General features: G+C 40.6%; 1 protein-coding gene across 2 annotated transcripts in view; it reads right to left on the bottom strand.

Moving 5' to 3' along the window:
• The window catches only part of ASIC2 (acid sensing ion channel subunit 2), a 1,118,261-nt gene that overhangs the window by 416,168 nt on the left and 675,128 nt on the right, over positions 1-26,965 (bottom strand). The gene's annotated exons all lie outside the window — the stretch shown is intronic.

Here is a 26,965-nt window from a genome sequence, read left to right as displayed (position 1 = left end):
AATCATGAGTTGTAGATATAGAAACTTTTAGCAGGGATTTCTTGAACCTGGAAAGTTATTTCAAGGGTTTCTCTGTGTTGAAAAGGTTGAGAAAAGCTGGTTTAAACCATTCTCAAATAGATCTTTGCCTGTCCATGGGGACTCACTGTTATCATGTTAAGGCTGGGTTCACACTATTGCGAATTGGATGCGGGATTCTCCGCATCCAATTCGCAATAGCAGGAGATTGTCACCGGCTCTCTATGGAGCCGGTTCACAAATCTCTGATGCGACTCCGGTGCGAATTTGCACCGGAGTTCTGTCTGTCTATTGGTCCGTTTCAGGTCCGGATTCAGCCCAAAATTCGGGCTGAAATCGGACCTGAAACGGTGAACAAGGACGCACAGGACCCTTGCTGTGAGCCGCATAGGCATGCAATCTGAACCGAGCCTTAAACTTACCAATATTTAAAATGGGATCTGGGTATTTCATTAAAAAAAAAAAAAAAAAACAGACTAATATTTAAAAACCCAATAGGCTGATTGCAATTTAAACAAGCATGTTTATGCTGCTTTAACTCTTAAACAGTGTTATAATTATCCAGCACCAAGAAGCTTTGGAATCACCATTATACATAACCATTTATAAAGCCTTTGACTTTCCCACCGTTTGTATATTACTTTCCTTTGCTAATTACTGGTAAAGTGCAGCATGCTGAACATTCAAATTAGGATATCATCTAGCTTGCTTAGTTATTTTCAAGCTTAATAATAGAGTCTAGCTTTAACCTAACTCTTGCTGGTGCCTTCTGACTGGCAGCTTGAATTGGCAAGTCCAGTGTTCCTTCCCCTGGCAGCAGATATTTTATTTATTGCTGGTGTGCAAGAAGGAGACAGCAGCACTTTCTGCTCCTATTTGTCTAGATTGAGAAGTACAGTCATCTATAAAAATGGCCATTAATCTTTCCAAGCCCATATACCATTCTCTGCGTCCCCCGGGCGTTTAACATACTCAACCCCATCAATGTAATTGGGGGGATATTTACAGTCACCGAGATCACCTTTTTGGTTTTATTCTTTGAAAATACTTTTGAAGTGATGGATGATGGACCTACAGAGCACTATATTAACCCACAGTGCATTGGGCAATTATGCAGAGCAGCGTATTAACCTTTGGTGCATTGCATAGGTAGCCAGGGGTAACATACAGAGAAATGTATTATCACATTTATAGCAAGCCAATTCCCTCGCTTTGAAAAATACATAGTAATAGTATAAAGTAATTGTGTAAGGTACCACAAAGAGCTGAATTTAAAGAGGCTCTGCAGCAAGGAGTTCTGATCAAGCCTAATAGCTTGACTCCGTTTTTAAAGAGTAATATTTCTAGATTTATCAGTATGTAGGTAATTGTGTTAAAGAACCACACAGAATAAAATCAATAAGTAAATTATCAAAAGAAATGAAAGATAGACCGTGCCTGCTCCACCTTAATGCTACTTATCAATGTGACTATGCCTCTATTGGGATCCTATGGATGTCTATATCTTGGGATGTGTACTAATTGGTGCATTTAGGCTATAAAAAATAATAATAACATAACAATATGTAGCATACATATATCTATGTGAACCAAATCCAAAAATTAATAATACTTCTATCAAATTAAAGTGACAATGTTAAAGTGCATATAGTGATTTTAGTGCAAAAAGTGCTGTTGTGCTCCATGTCCCATCGGTATCAATGCATCCACCTCCTGGGAGTAGTGTAATGATCCGCACTCACCAAATATAAAGGACTCCTTTGCCTTAAAGAAAAAGCAGTCTGCCGTGCTTGTTGGTCATTACTGGGGACTAATCCCAATGCGATGTCCATTGGTGTATCCTCTGTGTTGAATAGGCTCCAATGTTGGCTCCAGAAATATGTGATGTGCAGCAAGCAGTACATGAAAAGAAAACTCCTCATAGAGTAATATCCCCAGATTTATTTAAAAGTGCAACTTACAGAATTTAATAATAAATGATTAAAAACTGTCTCTATGACAGAACTAGCGTCACCATATGAAAAAACGGTCCTGCTTCTGTGGAAGACGTGGTCGCTATTTAGCACACAGTGTGCGTTCCACTCTTAGGGCCGGTAGGGATGTGTAAGGGAGTCAGCTTCACGCGTTTCATCATAGAGATGCAACGTTATCAAAAGCTTTTGATAATGTGGCATCTCTATGACGAAACGCATTAGAAAGTTTTTAATCATTAGTTCATTTTGTAAGCTGCAATTTTCAATAAATCTGAGGATGTTACACTATGAGGAGTTTTCTTTCCATATACAGCTTGCTGCACATCACATATCTCTGGAGCTCCTGAGCCAACATTGGAGGCTATTCAACACAGAGGATACACCAGAGGACATCACATTGGGATTGGTCCCCAATAATGACCAACAAGCAAGGCAGATTGCTTTTTCTATAAAGCAATGAAGTCCACCACATGTGGTGAGTGCGGACCATTACACTACTCCCAGGAGGTGGATGCATTGATACTGATGGGACACGGAGCACAACAGCACTTTTCGCACTGTTAGAGACTGCTTGCACAATATCACAATATGCACTTTAACATTGTCACTTTAATTTGATTTGATAGAAGTATTATTACTTTATTTTTGGATTTGGTTCACATAGATATATTATGCTACGTATTATTATATTATTATTATTTTTACAGCTAAATTCACCTATTAGTATACATCCCAAGATATAGGCATCCATAGGATCCCAATACAGGCATAGTCACATTGATAAGTAACATTAAGGTGGAGCAGACGCTGTCTATCTTTCATTCCAATTTATCTTGCCCCAGAGCGGGGACAATATTGGACAGCAGCAGCTCATATTGCCATATACCACCAAGGCGCGAGTGTCTCATAATATCAAATTATCAAAAGAAACCACAACTATCTGGAAGAGTAGAATATCTACAACCATCTCCATGTAGGTTAACAAGTCCCAAAAACCTGGGGCACTACATGCAAATTCAGAAGTTAGGAGCTGCCTTACCCCTTTCCAGCTGCCAGAATGCGGTCTGGGAGAGCCAAATCGTTGGGAGCTCTTTTTTGCAAAGTCTGACTTATGAAGACAGCTAAAGGTATATGTACTATAGGTCTCCTAAGACATCACTGCAGCTGGGAAACTGGAAATATAAATGATAAATGCACTGATAGACTGCTAAGGCATAGGCAGCCAGTTATTGTTTCTGCCTTACATATTTCTGGAACCCTACATTAGATGGAACATAACAGGAAATTGGGGTACCCATTAGACCTGAGAGGGGACTGCTTTGGGTCACGTGCAATTATTTCAGTTACTGCTAGCCTTTGATTAACTAAGGCTAAATGGAGGTAGGTAAACCCGATGTTAGTTTCTGACTTTATGCCTACCTTAAGCTGTTTATTTTTGCAGAATTATAATATTTCACAATTTCATATCCCTATTAGCCTGATTTTTGAGAATCCGGTTGACTTTTCAGTCTACTGTAGGTTCAAATGTCAAGCTGTGCCCTAATGTGGTTGGTTCAGTAAGGAGGTGATTAAAATTTCACGTTGCACTAAAGAATAAAATGCGGTGGTGAATGTATAAAATGTATGCTAGCAAATGCAAGAAGTCATCCAAATAAAATTAATGAACTGGAATTGCTGATGCTAGACAAAAAATTATGAACAGTGGACATAACAGAAGTCTGTGTCAATGAAATCCATAACTAAATAATGAATTTGGAACGCTACATAGTGTTCAGATAGGATAGGAAAGGCACCTGGGGAAGGGGCTAGTAAAATCTTGCTTATAACCAGCTCTAAATGAAGGTGTCAGTGAAGAGTGTGACCGCATGTGGTCTGTATGGGAAATCTATACAGTGAAAGCAGTAAGTATACAGTATTTTTTGCAGTCCATAAGTCAGTTTGCATAAATGATAATGCAGATGCCCATTTTCTGCTGCAAATAAAACAAGCAGAAAACAGATATGGTGTCCTTGATATATGAACCCAGATCAAGAATTGTTAGTATTGCAGGTTACCAGTCCTAGATGTGGTGGCTGAATTAGTTTTTTCTATTTTCACTCTTATTTCTTTTATTTTAACCTGGTAATCCGGCTATTAACACACTTTCAGTCCTAGGGTGACAACCGTACCAAACAAAATTGCTTTGACGTTTACGGAGATAGCAAGGAACAATGCTGACTGATGACAATCCAGAGGCAGAGGAGTACTAGAAGTAATCATCTCACAAGATTTATTGTTGGTTGAACAGCAATTTTTTTTTTTTTTATACACTTGTCGAACAGATATTGTAAAATGCTTTTAAAAGGTATAGGTATATTTAACAGGCTAAAACAAAGCATAGAGAGCAAGAGAAACATATCGTTATAGTTTACATTCACTTTAAGGATCATTTAGATGACCATTACTTTGATTTTGCATTGAAGCTAGATAAATTAAGTACACAGATCATTATCTATATTACTATCATACAGAGGTTATGAACCAATTGAATGAGAATCATTGCTAGATTTAAGCTGGCCATAGATGGTTCAGATCTCAAATGTTTCAGCGGGGACGGGATTCTAACCATCTATGAGCAGGCTGATTGTACCCAAGTCAATCCATCGACTGACTTGGGTACAGCCAGCATGTTGGATTTTTTTCATGCAATTATTGAAAGTGGCTATAAATCATTGTGTTCTCCCAGTAGGGATGGCTCCCCGTGACCCCCCTCTGCCTTCCCACCAGGAGAAGACAATAGCTTCACAGGAGGGATACCCCCCATCATTGTGCTGATGGGAGAATCAAGCAATTTTATTTCCTGCAACGAAAGAAAATTGCATCATCTTTGGCCTTAGGCATTTCCAGAAGACACATATAAATACACATATACACACACACACTCTATATTGTCAATAGTATTGGGACGCCTGCCTTTACACGCATTTAAACTTTAATGGCATCTCAGTCTTAGTCCGTTGTGTTCAATGTTGAGTTGGCCCCTATAACAGCTTCAACTCTTCTGGGAAGGCTGTCCATAAGGTTTAAGAGTGTGTCTATGGGAATGTTTGACCATTCTTCCAGAAGCGAATTTGTGAGGTCAGGCACTGATATTGGATGAGAAGGCCTGGCCTGAAGGCCAAACTCACTCATCCATGTCTTTATGAACCTTGCTTTGTGCACTGGTGCGTAGTCATGTTTGAACAGGAAGGGGCCATCCTCAAACTGTTCTCACAAAGTTGGGAGCATGAATTTGCCAAAAATGTCTTGGTAGGTGGACGCCTTAAAAGGTCTCTTCACTGAAGGGGCCAAGCCTAATCCCTGAAAAACAACCCCATACCATAATTCCCCTCCACCAAATGATTGGGACCAGTGCACAAATCAACAGGTGAAAATGTAGCCACCACTTCTAAGAACTAGTAAGCTGCAATATAAAAAAAAAATGGATTTTGGGTTTAATACTGCTTTAATTCTTCCACAGTTGACTGATGTAGACAGGAGGGGGGGCTTAATAACATTTTTGTATTCCTAGGATTGTGTTATTTGACCAAGCACTTAGCGAGAAGGTTTCTTTAACACCCAACTCCGAAGTAAACATAACATTTTTTTAAAAATGACAACGTATAATATGCAATTCAACCAAGAACAAATACACAGTTATGGCTAAAAAAAAAGGGGAGGGGGACCCATTCTATCTCACACACCAACATTCCATGTCACACTCTACGACGCAAGATAAATAAAGCAGAAACTAGGCTGTTTCAATCATGGAGTCTCTAAAATATCAAACACTTCTCCCGTGGAAAGCTTTCAAGATAATGGCAGCAAGTACTGTGAAAGGTTAGTGTAACTTTCAGTGACAGATGATTAAAGTGTATAAAATGTCTGTGAAATTGGGACCTCAGGAGATAAGTGCTCCTTTGTCTGCTCAATCCTAGTGTGCACATAAGGCTACCTATAACTAGGCAGATGTTTCATCAAAAGTAACGGTGATGAAATAGCTTTCTGCCCTCAAATCTGCCACGGTGAACTGGGCCAACATAAACAGCACATATAGAGTTAACACCTTCTTTTCCTTTTCTCTGTACAACAGAGAAGGATCTAAACCTGATCCCGACTGCTTAACAAGCTATACCAATACATATATAAAAATAAAAATGTTTTCAATAAACTCAGCACATATTCCACCTAACATGAAAACATGTGAACCTCGTTGTTGCTTATTTGGTTTCAGCACTGATAGACACCAATTGAATGTTCCATGCTATCCTGGAATGCCACTGCCTGCTCTTTCCATGTTGTAAATAAACTATGTGTGCTAGTCCATTCTTACGTTCTCAAATGGCATATGTCCAGGGCCGTATTTAAGGCAGGGCAAAAGGGGCAGCTGCCCTGGGCCCTGTCATTGTGGTGGGGCCCAAAGCAGCTGTCTCTACTTGCCAACTATTCCAGTTTAAATTCCCTTGTCCCTTGCAGTTTTAGTCCCGTGCTGTGTCCTGATATCTCAGTTAGAAGTGCTGCTACTAATGAGGCCCAGCTCTGCCCTATTGTTGTGTACAAATGACTTCACCTGCAGACCCTGTGTGTACATGTAAATAACTGGCAATCATATGTAAATAGCGGCAGCATTCATATGTAAACAGAGGCGGAATTCATATGTAAATAGCTGCATCTGGCGGCATAGATAAGTAAATAAAGGCGGCATTCATATGTATATCATGCCCCCTGCAGTGAGGAGATGATGTGCTTTAACCTCTAGCAACCAATCAGTGAGCAGCATTATGCCCTGTACACACGGTCGGATTTTCCAATGGAAAATGTGTGATAGGACCTTGTTGTCGGAAATTCCGACCGTGTGTGGGCTCCATCACACATTTTCCATCGGATTTTCCGACACACAAAGTTTGAGAGCTTGCTATAAAATTTAAAGTTTTCCGACAACAGAATCTGTTGTCGGAATTTCCGATCATGTGTACACAAATCCGACGCACAAAGTGCCACGCATGCTCAGAATAAATAAAGAGATGAAAGCTATTGGCTACTGCCCTGTTTATAGTCCCGACGTACGTGTTTTACATCACCGCGTTCAGAATGATCGGATTTTCCAACAACTTTGTGTGACCGTGTGTATGCAAGACAAGTTTGAGCCAACATCCATTGGAAAAAATCCTAGGATTTTGTTGTCGGAATGTCCAATCAATGTCCGACCGTGTGTACGGGGCATAAATGTACAGTAATCTCTAACAACCAATGAACAAGCAGAAATCATGTGCTGTAACATCTAGCAACCAATCAGTGAGCTGTAATGTATGCTGTAACCTCTAGCAACCAGTCAGGAAGCGGTAATGATACACTGTAACCTCTGGCAACCAATCACAATCGCTGCCTGATCTGATACAGTAAACTGATTTTAAGTCTAGCTGCTATTTATTGTATGTCTCAGAGCAGGTAGAAAGCGAGATTGTATGGGGGGCGCCCAAGAAAACGTTTGCCCAGGGTACAATCAATATTAAAGACTGGCCCTGCATATATCACTGAGAATTCAGCAAAGAACACGTTTCTATGCTTGAGTCAAAAGAAAAACTGTAGCATAGAGAAAGGCGAATCTCATAGCTGGTGTTCTCAAAATGAATTATACCAGCTAAGGTGTTTATTAACAAGCCAGATTTAACTCAAAATGACAGAATAGGCCATCACACTTCTTTGTCTTAGAAGAACTTGGAAAGTAGGCAATCTGAGGTGACAAGACATCAGTAGGGTGGGGAGTGAAGATATACATCTGTCCCTTACAGAAAATCCGAGTTGTTCCGATTCCCCTAGGCCAGTGGTTCTCAACTCCTGTCCTCAGGGCCCACCATCAGGCCAGGTTTGCAAGATAACTGAAATAAATCACAGGTGATATCATTTGCTGCTCAGTGATTGCAGTATTCTAGTCTGCATCTCCCCCAAGGTAATAAATAAAAGCTGGCCTGTTAGTGGGTCCTGAGGACAGGGGTTGAGAACCACTGCTCTAAGCAGAAGGTGGATAGCATAGTTTAAACAATATGTAAACCCAGCATTTCTTATTCCTGATATGTGCCTGCTGTACCATGTACCTGTATGAGAAAGTATCCTGTTCTCTTTGCATTGCTTCCTTTGTATGAAATCCCTGGTGTTTCTGCCAGTCCCTCCGCTGTCCTATTAAAAACTGACCATGCTAGGCAGGAGAACACACCATAATAAGTTCTCTAGCTATGCTGGGAAGTCAGCCTGCTATCCTTTAATGATCAGACTTGTCCTGACACCCCCCCACCAATCCTGCACAGCCATTCCCTGGGAAGAACAGTGTGCTGCTGCTGCTTCTCCTTCTCCAGTTTTCTATGCAGCTGAGAACAGAGGTTATGTGATCACTTCGGAAAAAAAAAAGGGGGGGGGGATTATTTATAATGTTTTTTTCTTTATATCTTTACACAAATATTTTGCTTTTTATTTTGATTTAAACTGAATGGGTTGTTTTACAAGGTGAGTGTTTGCATATACTTTAGGCTCCCTCTGTAATGTACTGCATTCAGCATACAGAGAGAGAACTAACAGGTGCCCTTCAAAACCACATACATGCAATCAACTGTGAGCTAGAAAATCTAATAACACCTACAAATAGCAAATGTCCTCATAAAAAGTTCCTCATAACTGTTCTGCAGAATGAAGCCAATGTACCCAACTTGTCTGGAATAAGCTAAATTTAGACTACAATAGAAATGTTACCGCTATCAATCTAGCATGATGGCTAATGGTGATTTGATTGTAATCTCATTTCCCAGTTGTCCCCTTTCTTGTAAATTATGATGCCCACATAGAAATATAATATTCGTGAGATGAATATTCATTTTGCATTTTAGTGAATTAGCATATGTGAATATATGATGAGTTTTATCACAGGTTATCTACTTACAGGTTGACAAAAGAAACAACGCATGTGTTTGTTCAGTAAGTGGAATAAGTGGATCAGCTAAGAAGCACATTGATAAAGCAGCTCTTTTCCAAGAGACAATTACAGAGATTGATGGTTGTTTTTCTTTATATACCCAGACCTGAAAAGGGTAAAGTGGACGTAAAGACAAAAACCAAACTAACGCTAAACTTACTCTCAGCCACATTCTAAGCCTAATCTATCGAGCCCTGTAAAGAAACAAAGCGATATACTTACCTGTTCTAGCGCTAGAAGATGAATAAAAAAATAAACTTGCATATGATCTTAGCAAAGTCCTGAAAACGAAAATTTAAATCACAGTATTCAGGTAAAACATGCAGAAACTGAATTTAAAAAAGTTTCATATCAAAAGTCCATGTATTATGTGGAGAACATAGAATCCTCATCTGTGCTCCATGTAACGAGTACACATCAAGTGAAGAGAAGGTGATAATCCTTAAACCAGAGATAATCCTGCTTCACACCCAGTGTAAAGTAATACAACCTGCTTACCAGCTGTATATGAGCACTAGATTATAGGTGGTTCAGCTGGGCATAGGGAAATAGGTCTACCCAGAACCTTAAATGCTCTCTTCAATCCCACCACTCACACGGAACTCGGAGATAAAAAGAAAGCACTTCCATAGTTCAGTATATCAAACACTGATTTATTGATAAAAGTAAATGACTGTGCTTACAGGAGATTCCAGATAAAACCAGCATATAGTAAAATCCAGTGTTTCAAAGAACAGTTGCGGCATCCCTACGGGTTGGTTTAAGGATTATCACCTTCTCTTCATTTGATGTGTGCTTGTTACATGGAGCACGGATGAGGATTCTATGTTCACCATATAATGCATGGACTTTTGATATGGGACTTTTTAAAATCAGTTTCTGCATGTCTTATCTGAATACTGAGATTGAAATTTTCGTTTTAGGACATTTGCTAAGATCATATGCAAGTTTATTTATTTATTCATCATGTAGCACTGCACTATCTGTGTAGTAATATGACCAAACCAATGTGACTCCATCTTGTGATTTTAAGTTCATATGACTTTAAATTAGTCTCAGACTTGTAATTCTAGCTTATTCTGTCATTCCAGCTTGTAACTGCATTTTTGCAAGAACACACAAGAAAACTGCTTGCCCAAGCGTTTATACTCTATATTTAATTGTGGTTTGGTTTGTCCCTTTCCTGTTCCTTGTTCTATGGGCCATGGGACAGGATGCATGACTTATGACTCATAACCAGATGGCCTGTTCACTTTTGTAACCTTATGCTGAATGTGTTTTAAGGGTCATAGACCCATATAACCATATATTGCTGACCTGTCTAAAATCATATATTTGATATCAATATATTCCTCTACTGACCACTCCCCCCTCCCCTATTTTGATTGGTAAGATGAACCAAATATAAGCTGTATACACGCCCAATAAAGCAGACATTTTTTTTAACTCACTTCTTGTATCTCGTGTTCATTGATGTGTCTCACGGTACCGGGGGTCTTCGGTGGTCTGCAATATTAACCCTTGGGTGGTCCATCACGTACCTGAAGTACCTGTAAACCCTTTCAATCTGTGTATACTATATAATGATAATGATGTACCTGGCACATTGACACCCAGGGGACCACCCTTTCATCTATAGGACAAAAGTATTTTCAGTCATAATGATGAAATAAAAAAAGTAAAAAAATGGAATGCAGAGTGTGAAAATGTAAGGGCCTCTTACATGTGTGGTTAGTACAGAAGTGTCCCTTTACACTGGTTGTCAGTGGATATTTTCTCCTTACATTGGGGGTCAGTGGGAAGAATGAGTACAACTAATTGGCATGAGTAATTGAGAATGTGAAAGTGAGAAGATTGCCTGATTGGTCTGTACCATATTAAACCATATTAATGCAGGGACTATGTGGGCACCATCAAGAGTTAAATTTGTCCGAATGGCTTGCACACAAAAAAGTCAGTGCACCCTCTTACTTTTTGCACTTGGAGATGAAGCACACCAACCACTCTGATCTAGGTTAACCTCTGTTTCACAATTTGGAACTATTTAGAAAACGTTCACAGTGGCAGCAGCTAAGTTTCAACCTCCCCTGTTTGGAATGTAATTGGGATTTTGGTCAGCTTACTGATTGTAGACAGTAAATGGACCTCGTACGTTCGTCTCCTCCACCTTAATACTTCCTAAGATTATAGTACAGGAAGAACACAAGGTAAAGTTAGGTTAGAGGAACATACTACAATATGATTGCAGAAGGAATGAATTTACAGTTATATGAAATGGCTCAATTTGTGCACAGCACAAATTTAGTGTGGAGAAATTTGAGAGTCTTGACCTCAACCCTAGTAAACATCTTTTGGATCAAATGGAATTGCCAATTTCAGGTCTTCTTGTCCAACATCAGTACCTGAATTGACTAATTCTCTTCTGGCTAGATGACCACAAATTCCTACAGACATGATCCAAAACCTAATGGAAAGCCTTCCCCGAAGAGTGGACTTGGTGGTCATAGTCCCAAAGGGGGTTCAAACTTCATATTAATGTCCATGGTTTTTCAATGTAAAACCCAACAATTTCACATATGTGTGTTGGCCAGGTATTAACAAACTTTTGGCCATATATTGTTCATGCTGCCGCTGTATTAAGAATTCATCCTCCATCCATTTTACTTTAGGAAAGTGGGTTATTGTTATGTGGAAAATGAATTATTGGTTTTCCTTTTTGACCGAAACTTTATGCTCTTTATTTACTCTAAATACTGACGTATTGTTAGATAAAATCACAAATTTAATATTGTGCATTCGGGCTGTCCCAACCCCTTTGAATTTTCACAAGCCGATTTCTTTTCATCTATCATGCCTTTTCTATTTTAATGCTGCATTTGCATTTCCTGGTAGTAAAATAAAACAACTGTTTATGCATGATTTGGGAGTAATTATAATAATCGCTTTGAGCAGAAATAAAATGTCATGAACATGGTAACTGAGTTGCTGTGCACAAATTAAGCCATTTCATATAACTGTAAATTCATTCCTTCTTCAATCACATTGTAGTATGTTCCTCTAACCTAACTTTACCTTGTGTTCTTCCTGTACTATAAGTTTTGGAAGTATTAAGGTGGAGGAGATGAGGGTACAAGGCCCATTTTTTGCCTACATCCAGTGTAATTTAAGTGATCCTGTCAGGGAAAAAAATGGTCAACCTGTAAAAGAAGAGTAATGGCCTATTCTGATACCTATGGCACAGAATGCTGCTCTATTGAGGGGAAATTTTCCTCCAAAGTCTACCTAAAAATGAACACTTCTGGGATTATAAATTCCTTGGACCCCCGCCACTCTTTGTTGCACTCCCACTGACCTCCAAGTCACTACAGGACAAGGACTGGGGGAGGAGGGAAAGATCGGCAGTTCCGGAAGTGACGGTTTCGGAGTTGACATTAGAGGAAGATTCCTCCTGAACAGAGAGTGTTCAGTGGCACGGGCAGTGGGAAACGTATTTACTTTCTGCTTTTGCAGATAGAGATTTTTTTCACCTTTTTTTTTCCCCTGACAGGATCATTTTAAATTTATTTTTGGCCTGCAATGACTGCTACGTCCTCCTCTGCTCTCCCGGTGATTATATTGTATTGTACCAATCCCAGCAGAAAACCCAGCAGGATATGAACCCGGTGACTGACAGGTGGGAAAGGTTGCATATAGAGTGTTAAAACGATGATTGTATAACATTAATCGTTAGAAATTTTCTGAGAACGTTTTTATATTTTGCCTACACAAGCCCTTTAGTTAAGAAGAATATGAATGTACAAAATGGATTCACACAGAGTGATAGAAATATAAGCTGTGATAGAAATCAGTAAAAGCCACATTTGTTTAAAGCCATTTGGGGGATTTTCCATATATTCAATGGAGGAAAATGCAGTCAAAAGCTAAGTGAGTAGGAAAAATGTAGGTTTTAGACATACATTCATAAAAAATATAACTATATAAATTTGACACTTAGCAGAATAGAATATATGCACCGGGACCATAAGTCGAGGGATCAGTGCAAATTAATTTAATTTTCCTTTGCAGCTATGTTTTCAATTATTAAAGCAAGCTGTTTATTATTGCTTTCACATCAATCTTGCGTATCCACAAAGAATATCAAGTGATATTGCAACTGTTGTAAAGTACTCTGGATGCCTTTATTCTAGAGCTGACAACTATTCATCTGCAAAAAATGAAGGCAAAAAGATGCTGCTGGAACTGGTGTGCCACAATTTTGTGTGTATGCTGCCAAAATCGAGTGTGGAACTCCACATTACAAAATCAGACCGATAGTGGAGAGTACAAAGCTGGCTTCAGCTAGTCTCCTAACATAGAGGTGATTAAGCCCATGGAAATGTGAAATGCGTTAGCGGGGCATGGCATAGAAGGAGACTAGCTGAAGCTGGCTGTGTACACTCCACTATCAGGCTGATTTACAGCGTGCAGCTCCACGCTCTTTAGTGCATACCATTAGTATCAGACCGGACGGGCCCCTTGGATGCCGGCACCTTCTGTGGTTGGAGTCTCCAGGAGAACATACACAGTTGCTTGGAGCTGCACAGCTTTCTTACAGGGTCACAATGCTCCCAAAATAGGATTAAATGTAACCGAGTAAAGTATTAATACTAAAGTTCAACATATACTGATAAAGTAAGGTGGTAAAAAATACATTGTATGATACTGACTTAAAAGAACCGAACAAGAGACTGCCATAAACACTGCTATCCTTTACAGCTAGACTGTTCCGTCCTCTATTAGGATCTGAAGTTGTCACGATGCTGCAAGTGTGATCAGCCATGACACCAGCCATTTGAGGCTTGAAAGTTCATCTGAAAGCTCACAAAAGTACACTGGCAACTGTGACAAGTATGTGTCACAGGTATGACATTATAATTATAATTTTGTATGCCACAGGATATGAAGTTATAATTAGGCTTTTAGTGGAGAGACCAGATAGCACATTTTTATTGTTTATTCAACAATAAAGTTTTAAGCACTTTGCACACCAAAATTATTTGCACACCATTATTTAGAGCATATCCTTTAATAAGTCATGAACAAAAACATGAAAAATGTTTTATTTTGTTCAACATAAAATGTATTTTATACAGTGCCTTGCAAAAGTAGGCTTTTTACCTATTTTGTTACATTACAGCCTTTAATTCAATGTTTTTTTTTTTAAATCTGAATTATATGTGATGGACCAGAACACAATAGTTAAGTTTGTGAAGTAAAATTAGAAAAATATAGACATAAAACTATTTTTCAGAAATAAAAAACTGATAATTGGCATGTGCGTATGCTTTCACCTCCTTTGTTATGAAGCCCATAAAAAGCTCTGGTGCAACCAATTACCTTCAGAAGTCACATAATTAGTGAATGTCCACCTGTGTGCAATCTAAGTGTCACATGATCTGTCATTACATATACACACCTTTTTGAAAGGCCCCAGAGGCTGCAACACCTAAGCAAGAGGCACCACTAACCAAACACTGCCATGAAGACCAAGAAACTCTCCAAACAAGTAAGGGACAATGTTGTTGAGAAGTACAAGTCAGGGTTAGGTTATAAAAAAATATCCAAATCTTTGATGATCCCTAGGAGCGCCATCAAATCTATCATAACCAAATGGAAAGAACATGGCACAACAGCAAACCTGCCAAAAGACGGTCTCATACCAAAACTCACAGACCGGGCAAGGAGGGCATTAATCAGAGAGGCAGCACAGAGATCTAAGGTAACCCAGGAGGAGCTGCAGAGTTCCACAGCAGAGACTGGAGTATCTGTACATAGGACGACAATAAGCCGTACGCTCCAAAGAGTTGGGCTCAGCAAAAAACAAAATGGCGCGTTTTGAGTTTGCGAAAAACCATGTGGGAGGCTCCCAATATGTATGGAGGAAGGTGCTCTGGTCTGATGAGACTAAAATTGAACTTTTTGGCCATCAAAGAAAACGCTATGTCTGGCGCAAACCCAACACATCACATCACCCAAAGAACACCATCCCCACAGTGAAACATGGTGGTGGCAGCATCATGCTGTGGGGATGTTTTTCAGCAGTCGGGACTGGGAAACTGGTCAGAGTTGAGGGAAAGATGGATGGTGCTAAATACAGGGATATTCTTGAGCAAAACCTGTACCATTCTGTGTGTGATTTGAGGCTAGGACGGAGGTTCACCTTCCAGCAGGACAATGACCCCAAACACACTGCTAAAGCAACACTTGAGTGGTTTAAGGGGAAACATGTAAATGTGTTAGAATGGCCTAGTCATAACTCAGATCTCAATCCAATAGAAAATCTGCGGTCAGACTTAAAGATTGCTGTTCACAAGCTCAAATTATCCAACTTGAAGGAGCTGGAGCAGTTTTGCAAGGAGGAATGGGCAAAAATCCCAGTGGTAAGATGTGGAAAGCTCATAGAGACTTATCCAAAGCGACTTGGAGCTGTGATAGCCACAAAAGGTGGCTCTGCATAGTATTGACTTTAGCGGGGTGAATAGTTATGCACATTGACTTTTTCTGTTATTTTGTCCCATTTGTTGTTTGCTTCACAATAAAAAAAAAACATCTTCAAAGTTGTGGGCATGTTCTGTAAATTAAATGATGCAAATCCTTAAACAATCCATGTTCATTCCAGGTTGTGAGGCAACAAAACACGAAAAATGCCAAGGGGATGAATACTTTAGCAAGGCACTGTATATTTAAAAAATAGTGTTCCACTTTATTCTTTTGTGTAGTCCTCTGGGATTCTCCAGACAATGTATAAACTTTTTTCCCATCGCACTTGAGTAGCCTATTACTCCCGTCAGCCAAAATGGTATATGTATTCTATTTCACTTACCACTACAAATGCAGACAGCTGTTTATCTGATATTGTTTAATAGAAAATGCAAGCATGTCTCTTCACCATTTATCAAGTAAATTAAATGATTCTTGCCTGCATGAAATTCCACTTGTCATTTGTTTTGGAGCTGCGGTGTCCTATTAATGTCACTCTAAGACCTCCCACCAATTTGCATGTCCCACAACTTGGCGGTATCCAGACACGCCAAGACAATTTGACGGATGTGCACTGTGGAGCATCCATACTGTACCATCTCCATTCATTTCCATCATGATAAAAATACTTCTTGTTTCCTATACATAAATATAACCCTTTGTCACTATGGAAATGCAGGCTAGGCAGACTTCATAGCCAGCCCGTGTGGTGGCATTCAGCAGAAGTGATACAATGTACATAATGATACACGACAGAGAAATGTTCTACATTGTGTGCATTGCAAAGCTTACAAAACCAACTGTTACAATTCTATAGGAAGCTTACAAGCAGACAAAGGTCAATAAAAATACATGTTGATGTCTGTCTCCATATTCTAGACCAGGGGTCTCCAAACTGCGGCCCGGGGGCCAGATGCGGCCCTTTACATGCCTTTATCTAGCCCTAGGGGTACTATTTATCTCCCTGATATAAGACACTATTCTGCCAACTCACACCAACAATGGGGCATATTTCTTGCCCACTGATACCAACAATGGGGCATATTTCTTGCCACTGAAGCCAACAATGGGGCATATTTCCTGCCCACTGACACCAACAATGGGGCATATTTCCTGCCCACTGACACCAACAATGGGGCATATTTCCTGCCCACTGACACCAACAATGGGGCATATTTTTCATCCAAATACCAAAGATAGGGCACTGTTTACTCCCACTGATGCCAGAAAAATTATATTCCTGCTGGCCACAGTCCGGCCCCCCCTAAGGTCTGAAACACAGTAAAGTGGCCCTTTGTTTAGAAAGTTTGGAGACCCCTGTTCTAGACCACAAACATCTTCATCCTGCTACATAAAACTGATCATAAAGCAAACATATCAGTAGTGTTAAAGGAAACTCGGCATGAATCAAACTATAAGCTAAAAGTCTTAAAGACCTTACATCTATCCAAAAAAAGGACCTGTCATGTACTATTCCATGTAAAAGGAATAAAAGTGATTATTTTTTTTTTTAAAAGAGAAAGTGAAAAGTAAAAGAAAAAAAGAAAACAAATGTAAGGCGCGCCCATCCCTGCGAACAGAAGCGAACGCATACGTAAATGCAATGACCGCCATTTTATTCCCTAGGATCTCTGCTAAAAAAAAACATATATATATAATGTTTGTTGGTCCTGAGTAATTTTCTAGAAAAAAATGATGATTTTTACATGTAGGAGCGAAGCGCCATAATGGGCCTGGATGGGATGTGGTTAAAGCAGAGTTCCATACACTTTTAAGAGGTCGTCTTAAACAAAAGACCACCTCTCCACCCCTCATTTTTGGATATTGAAAAATGTTTTTTTTTTTCCCTTAGTACCTTTTTTGGATGTACAAGTGTACTTCCGATTCAGCCGGGCCACGGCCCAGAACATTGCGTCCTCTTCTTTGGCGAACACCCCTGTTGTCTTCTGGGACCTGTGTGTGTCCCAGAAGACAAGCTGGCCATTCACAAGGTGCTGCCGGACTCGCGCATGCGCAGTCTGAAACCGGCAGTGAGGCCACAAGGCTCCACTGCCGGTTTCCCTTGGTTGGAATGGTGGCACCTGCACCCGATCCGATGGACGGATCGGCCTCGGGTGGGGGGCGACATCGCCGGCTCCCTGGACAAGTAAGTGTCCTTATTAAATCAGCAGCTACAGTGTTTGTAGCTGCTGACTTTTAAAAAAAAAGAATTTGCGGCTGGAACACCGCTTTAACAGCATATATCACAAAATGCCTGCTATTGTATTTGTTGGCTAGAAAAGCCTTTTCTATATGTCCCACTGACACCATTTTTAGTTTCCTGATGTTGGGGCTCAGCCTTGTCTTACGGCCAAGTCCTTTTTTCTTAAAAGCAATGGGGGGAAAAGCGAACTTAGGACTTTAAATGGGACGCAAGGGAAAGTTTGCGCCCCCATCCTTAATATCATGAAAAAGAGGGGGGAAGGTTGGGACTTTGAATGAGGTGCGCATGATGCAGTCCAATCACACTCACAGAGGTGCAAACATATGTATGTTTATTAAGGACCAATGATCAACATGGCATGAAAACGCATTGCATACATTAAACATAAAAAAAAATCGCATATAGACAATAAATCTATGTATATACAACCATAGGACATGGGTAAGTACAATTATGCATCTTAATCCCCCAAGCAAGATAAAAGTCATGTGAAGTAAAAAACATCTGAAAATAGGTCAATGTGTGTTGGATGCATCAAAGGTAGGCCTGACGCTGCGTTTCATGGACTTCAATCCACTCTTCAGGAGCCAGATGCATCTAAATTCTATAAAAAATGTATGAAAAGCAATATAGTTTCAGGGTCTAACAAGATCAGCAGAAAAGGGGGAAATTTGGGCATAATGGGCCATGCCAAAACGGGTTACTCACATGATAGCCAAAACTGGGACCGTGCGACAAAACAAAGCCAGGGGTGAGCCATGGAGCCTGGCCCGGGAGCTGAGAGGGGGACCTCAATGAGGAACACCGGACCGCGCACACCAACACCCCGCAGTAGAGGGGACTTCTATAATGTAGGAAATATATAAAATGTATCTATGATGATACAAGTAACAAAAAACGAGATGATATAAGCTGCAGATATCACCAAGGTGATTGAAAAAAGCACCTGGAAGATTACCTTGAAAAATGCATGTGATGTTTAAAGCCACATAGATGGGAGAGGATCAGGTTTGCATAGGTTGTATCAGTACCATCTCTGAATACCATGAAGCAGGGAGTGAGATGCAGCCCCAGCATTGAACGTCAGCTCCCCCTCAGCGTCACGCAGGCACGACACAGTGGAGCAAAACCTCGGGCAACGCCAGAGAAGCTCACCACATGTCAGCCCAGCTGATATACCGGACGTCTGTGTGTGCGACGCCCAACCAAGGAGGTCACATGCACAGTGCCGGGGGCGTGGCGCCGATGCAAGGTGGAAAGATCCGCCCAGCCACTCACCCCCAACCCTGTGGAGAGGAGATAGGAGGGCGGACACCAGCATGCATCGCAGCTCCCGGGAAACAGGACATCTGCCCACCCACCAACAATGAGTCGCACAGACCCAGTCTGGCCACAAGGAGTTAAAAAATATATATATAAAGTAGTAAAAGATCAAAGTATGTGAACTGTCAGTGCAAAGAACTTTCCATATCAAGTATGCTGAATTACGTCCGGACCCGGTAGGAATCCACTATGAGAGAGCGATGGGCTACAATCATGAGCACCTCCATCCCTAATCAATGCAAGCAACGGGGGGTAAAAGCGAACTTAGGACTTTAAATGGGATTGTTATTATTGTAATTGTAATTACCCATGTCCTATGGTTGTATATACATAGATTTATTGTCTATATGCGTTTTTTTATGTTTAATGTATGCAATGCGTTTTCATGCCATGTTGATCATTGGTCCTTAATAAACATACATATGTATGCACCTCTGTGAGTGTGATTGGGCTGCATCATGCGCACCTCATTCAAAGTCCCAACCTTCCCCCCTCTTTTTTTCTTAAAAGGGTTGCCAAGAACGTTTACTAGTTCTGCTTCCTTAAAACCTCAATTCAGTGAGGAAAAGGGTAAGAGGAGAAATGTTACTTTTAGAGATCAATAGGGACTGGAGAGCATATTACCGGCTCTTTCTAAGAGGTTATATATATATACAGTGGGGACGGAAAGTATTTAGACCCCCCTTACATTTTTCACTCTTTGTTATATTGCAGCCATTTGCTAAAATAATTTAAGTTCTTTTTTTCCTCATTAATGTACACACAGCACCCCATATTGACAGAAAAACACAGAATTGTTGACATTTTTGCAGATTTATTAAAAAAGAAAAACTGAAATATCACATGGTCCTAAGTATTCAGACCCTTTGCTGTGACACTCATATATTTAACTCAGGTGCCGTCCATTTCTTCTGATCATCCTTGAGATGGTTCTACACCTTCATTTGAGTCCAGCTGTGTTTGATTATATTGATTGGACTTGATTAGGAAAGCCACACACCTATCTATAAGACCTTACAGCTCACAGTGCATGTCAGAGCAAATGAGAATCATGAGGTCAAAGGAACTCCCTGAAGAGCTCAGAGACAGAATTGTGGCAAGGCACAGATCTGTCCAAGGTTACAAAAAACAAAGAGTGAGTGCAATATAACAAAGAGTGAAAAATTTAAGGGGGTCTGAATACTTTCTGTCCCCACTGCATATATATATATATATATATATATATATATATATATATATATATATATATATATATATATAAATATAAATATATAAACACAGTTTTTATTTAGCTAGGAGATCATCAAGAGAATGGCAAACGTGCGCATATATTATACTAGTAATATTTAGAAACTGGTATTGGATATGCCGGTAAAAAAAATAAGGTTGCAAAATTCATAATCGGCATGTATAGCATTATTTATCTGCTGACTTTGCAAAGCATTAACATAGAATTTAACGGAAGTTACAAGGTATCCAAACTTATTTTTATAACAGCAGGAATCTGGGAACTCCTTGAGACTGTCAATTTGCAAACAAATTCTTCATCCTTTTCATAAAACTGACATATAGGCAGAAATTCATTACAGTAAAACCTTGGTTTGAGAGTAACTTGGTTTGAGAGCGTTTTGCAAGACAAGCAAAATGTATTAATACATTTTGCCTTGATACACAAGCGATGTCTTGATATAAGAGTAGTGTCATGTCACAACTGGAGTATAAAAAAGAAGAGAGGAGCCTGTAAGTGTAGCAATATGGTTACATTTAATGAAGGTACAACATTTAGCAACTTATTGTTATGCCCCGTACACACGGTCGGATTTTCCGATGGAAAATGTCCGATCGGAGCGTGTTATCGGAAATTCTGACCGTGTGTGGGCTCCATCGGACATTTTCCATCGGATTTTCCGACACACAAAGTTGGAGAGCAGGAGATAAAATTTTCCGACAACAAAATCCGTTGTCGGAAATTCCGATCGTGTGTACACAAATCCGACGGACAAAGTGCCACGCATGCTCAGAATAAATAAAGAGATGAAAGCTATTGGCCACTGCCCCGTTTATAGTCCCGACGTACGTGTTTTACGTCACCGCGTTTAGAACGATCAGATTTTCCGACAACTTTGTGCGATCGTGTGTAGACAAAACAAGTTTGAGCCAACATCCGTCGGAAAAAATCCTAGGATTTTGTTGTCGGAATGTCCGAACAAAGTCCGACCGTGTGTACGCCCTATTACACTTAGAGGTGCCTCTTTTCTCTTTTATACCCTGTAAAAAAAATGCTTTGATATACAAAGTGCTTTGGATTACAAGCATGTTTCTGGAACGAATTATGCTCGCAAACCAAGGTTTTACTGTACATATATTTTAGTTTTGCAATAAAACTACAAGCAAGCCAAATAGGCAATAGTTACATTTATTAATATAGCAAATTCTTAAATCTTTATATACTGTATATATATATATATATATATATATATATATATATATATATATATATATATATATATATATATATTGTATTCTGGGAAGCCTGGGATCACCAGCCAGCCGTAAAAGTAAACGGTCTTTATTGGATTCTCTAAACAAGCAAACCACAACAGCTTTCTTCAGCAAAAGTAAAAGGCAAACAGTCCATGATCTGGTATAATTAAGACAACATAATGGCTAGTCCCACACTTGGGTTTAAGGTTCCGCAAAGACTGCAGGAGCTCAGCAAACAAATGTCTCAGTCGCCAGACAGTCCACACTTTCTTAAAAATAAAACAATAACATCCACTGTGCCAAACAAAAGAAAACCTTAAAATCAACAAACTAATAATTATAAAAATAAATAGAGCTGCTTCAGAGAAAGCCATAGATGTTACTTTAAATTGAAAAATACTGCGCTCATTCATAAATTATATATGACCACATTTAGTGTTACCAAACCCAGGACCCTGCATTCACTATATTTGGTCTTCCACAGTACTCAGAACATGAAAATGTTCTTCCCTGGCTCCCCCTCTGTGCTCCTCCTGTCCCCCCCTCGTCCCTGATCTGTCAGGATGGAGAGCGGAGGAAGGAGCCGGTAAATATTTAATTTACCGACTCCTTCCTTTTCAGAATGAACAGAGTCAGTGATCACTGACTGTCTATTCATAACTGAGCATCGTAAACTGTTTACGATGCTTCCGTTTATGAATCAACAGGAGCCTCTGTCTCTGTTTATTGGTCTTCAGTGCAGCTGAGGCTGCAGAGAAAGGGATTGGGGAATCTGTGTCCTCAGTCCTTTTCCCTGTCTCAAAAGGGAGAGGTCAGGGGTCTGTTTAGACCCCCGATATCTCACCAAAGCCACCCCCAACAGGGCTGATAAAAAAAAAAAGAAAAAAAGAAATAAAGAATTGTAATAAATAAATATTTAAAGGTTAAATTGGTTGTAAAGTCAAAAGGTTTATGCTTACCTGAAGTCCCTCAATGTCCAGCGATGTCCATGAGTGTCTCAGCCATCCGAGATTCTCCCTCCTGATCAGCTGAGACACAGCAGCGGCCCCAAAAGTCAAGATAGCCAATTAGGGAAGATCGGGGCGGTGCCAGTCGAGGGCTCCGTGTCTGAATGGACACAGGGAGCTGTGACTCGGCTTGGGTGCCCCCATAGAAAGCTGCTTGCTGTGGGAGCACTGAACAGGAGAGATGGTCCAGGAGCTCCGAGAAGAGGAGGATCTGGGCTGCCCTGTGCAAATCCACTGCACAGGGCAGGTAAGTATAACATGTTTGTTATTTTTATAGGAGAAAAAAACAAGACTTTACAATCACTTTAAATTGTAAAAATAATAAAAAATAAAATATAAAAACCACTACCACGTCCACCCCCCCCCCCCCCCAAAAAGAAAGACATTAAAAAAAAAACATATTGGTAATCGTTATCGGCGAATACTTGAAAAAAGCATCGGTACTTGTACTCGGTCTTCAAAACGTGGTATCGGTGCAACCCTACTCAAAACAATAAGTAGTGCTCTTCCTCAAGTTAGTAACACTCTGCACTCACCATAAATATATGACCTCTTTTTGTAAACAGGGTCAAACTAACTTGGGATAAGTATATCACGCAATATACAACATATACTCAATCCACCAATGGAATCCTAAGCCTCCAGCCAGCTGACACCAACAATGGGGCGCTATTCCTCCCACTGGCACCAACGATGGGGCGCCATTCCTCCCACTGACACCAACGATGGGGCGCCATTCCTCCCACTGACACCAACGATGGGGCGCTATACCTCCCACTGACACCAACGATGGGGCGCCATTCCTCCCACTGACACCAACGATGGGGCGCTATACCTCCCACTGACACCAACAATGGGACGCCATTCCTCGTACTGACACCAACAATGGGACGCCATTCCTCGTACTGACACCAACAATGGGGTGCTATTCCTCCCACTGACACCAACGATGGGGCGCTATTCCTCCCACTGACACCAACGATGGGGCACTATACCTCCCACTGACACCAACAATGGGGCGCTATTCCTCCCACTGACACCAACAATGGGGCGCTATTCCTCCCACTGACACCAACGACAGGGGGTTATTCCTCCAACTGACACCTACGACGGGGCGCTATTCCTCCCACTGACACCAACGATGGGGCGCTATTCCTCCCACTGACACCAACGACGGGCGCTATTCCTCCCACTGACACCAACAATGGGGCGCTATTCCTCCCACTGACACCAACAATGGGGCGCTATTCCTCCCACTGACACCAACGACGGGGCACTATTCCTCCCACTGACACCAACGACGGGGCGCTATTCCTCCCACTGACACCAACGACGGGGCGCTATTCCTGTAAATAAAACTTTTGTGCGCTAGCAATAAATAATTACATAAACTAATGAAGAGTGCCCAGGAGACACAATGTGTGTGTGAATCCCAGCAACAAAATAACAACACCAAGTGCATAAAATCATTACTTGAAAGTCCAACCAAATATTGACATAAGCCAAAAACAAGTGATCACAAATCAGTCCGTGACTAGATTCAAAGAAAAAATGAATAAAAAAAGAAAAAAAGAAAAAGAAAAGAAAAAATCCACTTGCTATATCTCATCCCAAAATCATGAGAAATAATAAGCTGAATGTATTCTTATCCAATGTATATTGATTGCAGACAAAGGGGTAATAGATGTGCGCTTACCCCAATCGTTGGACCTCCTCTATGGCAAGGTCGTACGGGCTTGCAGATATAGCCCTCTGCGGGGACAGAATGTTGTTATCCGGGTCCTGTCAGCATGTACCACCGACTCCAGCGAGGTCCGGACAGTCCAACTGCTCCAACATCAGAGGGGGGACTCAGGAGTGGAAGAGTCCATATTCAAGAGAAAGCATAAGGAGAAAAAACTCCAATAGTGTAATAATGTTTGAGGTTTTATTACTTAAATAAACCACAAGTGTATATTTATAAGATTCCAATAAAAAGTGTTTAAAAAAGCCGGCATAAACAAAGGCAGAACGCCCGTGCAGATAAGAACTTCGGAACACGTGATGGCAAGCACTGCGAGGCCACGCCCTACATGTTTCGTCATACGTGACGTCTTCTACGGGGCACGGGCGACGCAATGAACCATCACCTTATATGCAAACAGATAAAATGTAACCACGCCTCGTCTCCGCCCATGTCCATCATTCGACGGGGCGTGTACGGAGATCGGGACAGGTAACCACGCCTCGTCTCCGCCCATGTCCGTCATTCGACGGGGCGTGTACGGAGATCGGGACAGGTCATCATCGAGGACCGCCCTCGGGGAGGTACACAGACAGAAGACGAAAGCGGAAAGAGAAAACCACATAAAAACGGAAATACAGCCAAGCCTCATTATCGCGCTAGCCCGTCATATCAACAGGCATGCGCAAGGATACACCAAGCCTCGGTCTGGCCATCATTGAAAGCCTCCTATAGAGGGAAAACATGATTAGAAAAACGGAAGGGCTCGAGCGTGTACCCTGGATGAAATTTTTATAAACATCCATGATGTACTAGGGACTTCCGGTATTTAGTAAATTTAAACTAGTTTAAAAAAAATTTTAACATCGCACTTAGAGCAGTGCATGTACTATACGTGGCTATAATCCTGAAGTGCATCATCCATATTAATAAAATAAAAAAGTATTTTAATACACTATATATCTAAAAATAAAATTAAATAAAAATACCTTAAATTTTTATTATAATTAAAATAAATAAAATAAATATGAATAAATTCATGTATAAAAGATACATAGAAATGGAACCATTATATCTTTAAAATTTCACCCAAAAAAATTCAGATTTCAACCTGACAGCCAGAGCGGGACTCAGCCCATCCTTTTACAGTTTGCAATTTAAAAGGAAAAGAATAAGAATAAAAAACTCGAAAATATGATGGAACAATACAGACAATCATGAACCTCCTAAAAGAAAAATTCCAAAAACTCCCACTGACACCAACAATGGGGCGCTATTCCTCCCACTGACACCAACAATGGGGCGTCATTCCTCCCACTGACACCAACAATGGGGCGCTATTCCTCCCACTGACACCAACGATGGGGCGATGGTATCTGTGCAACCCTACTCATAACAATAAGTAGTGCTCTTCCTCAAGTTAGTAAAACTCTGCACTCACCAGAAATATATGACCTCTTTTTGCAAAGAGGGTCAAACTCACTTGGGATAAGTAGATCACCCAATATACAACATTTACTCAATCCACCAATTGAATCCTAAGCCTCTAGCCAGCTGACACCAACAATGGGGTATTATTCCTCCCACTGACACCAATGGGGCGCTATTCCTCCCACTGACACCAACAATGGGGCACTAGTCCTCCCACTGACACCAACAATGGGACACCATTCCTCCCACTGACGAAGGGGCTCAATTTCTCCTATTGACACCCACGATTCCGCACAATGGCACAGATGATGGGAACTTTTTCTCCCAATGACATGGATTTTAGAACAATGAAAGGTTCTTGCAATGCCACCTGCACTGGAAAAAATAGGAGCGAGGGGGGAGGGGAAGCGCTGTCCAATGAGGCCAAAGGACAGCCTAAAAAAGGACACAAGGGGGCCTGAATCTAATTATTGAGATGCCAAAATGGCTGCAGTAGTGAAATTAAAAGCTTTGCTGCCCTTTTTACCCCATCTAGCACAGGTAGGTGGTTAAAATAAAAGATTGCTCTATTTACTTTACAAACCTTTTGGCAGGCAATAATATCAATACATGTGCGTTTTACCTTTATCTAGCTTTTTGGCTGGTGCAGCCCTCTAAGCTCCCTTATGGCAATTCTTTTTATGTTTTTTACCCACTTTATTGCTGTTAAACTAGAATACGGTAATACCCTGGGAAAAGTCATTCTGAAGTTCAGACAGATGAATTGATGCCATAAAGAGAATTAGCGGCATTTAGGAGGGGAGACGCACAGTATGTGGCGGGTATGCTGTACAGTCAGCCTCCAGAGGTTGAGGAGAGTCGAGGAAAATATTTTCCTTTGCTTAAGTTCTCGCTATATACGCTCCAGGCATTTTCCTTGTGCAATTTCACCATGTGTTAAGGTGCATTTAAGGCCAGGGGATTAACAGATTAGCTGGCCATTTCCAGAGAAAGGGGCACGGCATAGCCTGACAGCAGACCTATAATCCTGTTCTCACTGATAAAATACTTCTGAGAGTTTCACTTCACAGCAAGTGAAAAAAAAGAAGCAAAAGATTGGCATTCATGATCTACAGGTCCCCATTTCACATGAAATGAAAGAAGCTTTTACTTTCACTTGTAAAACATATCTCTAAGAGGCCGGCAGGCACAGTCATTGCCAAGGAGTGCTCCATTTTTTAATGAGGTATATGAAATGCCCTCTGAACAAGGTGCTGGAAAGAAAAAAAAAAGTCAGAAGCATGAATTTTGTTAACCTTTATC

This window comes from Aquarana catesbeiana, linkage group LG12 (assembly GCF_042186555.1).
Source record: "Aquarana catesbeiana isolate 2022-GZ linkage group LG12, ASM4218655v1, whole genome shotgun sequence".
Taxonomy (NCBI): Eukaryota; Metazoa; Chordata; class Amphibia; order Anura; family Ranidae; genus Aquarana; species Aquarana catesbeiana.
This window is presented reverse-complemented; position numbering and strand designations above follow the sequence as displayed.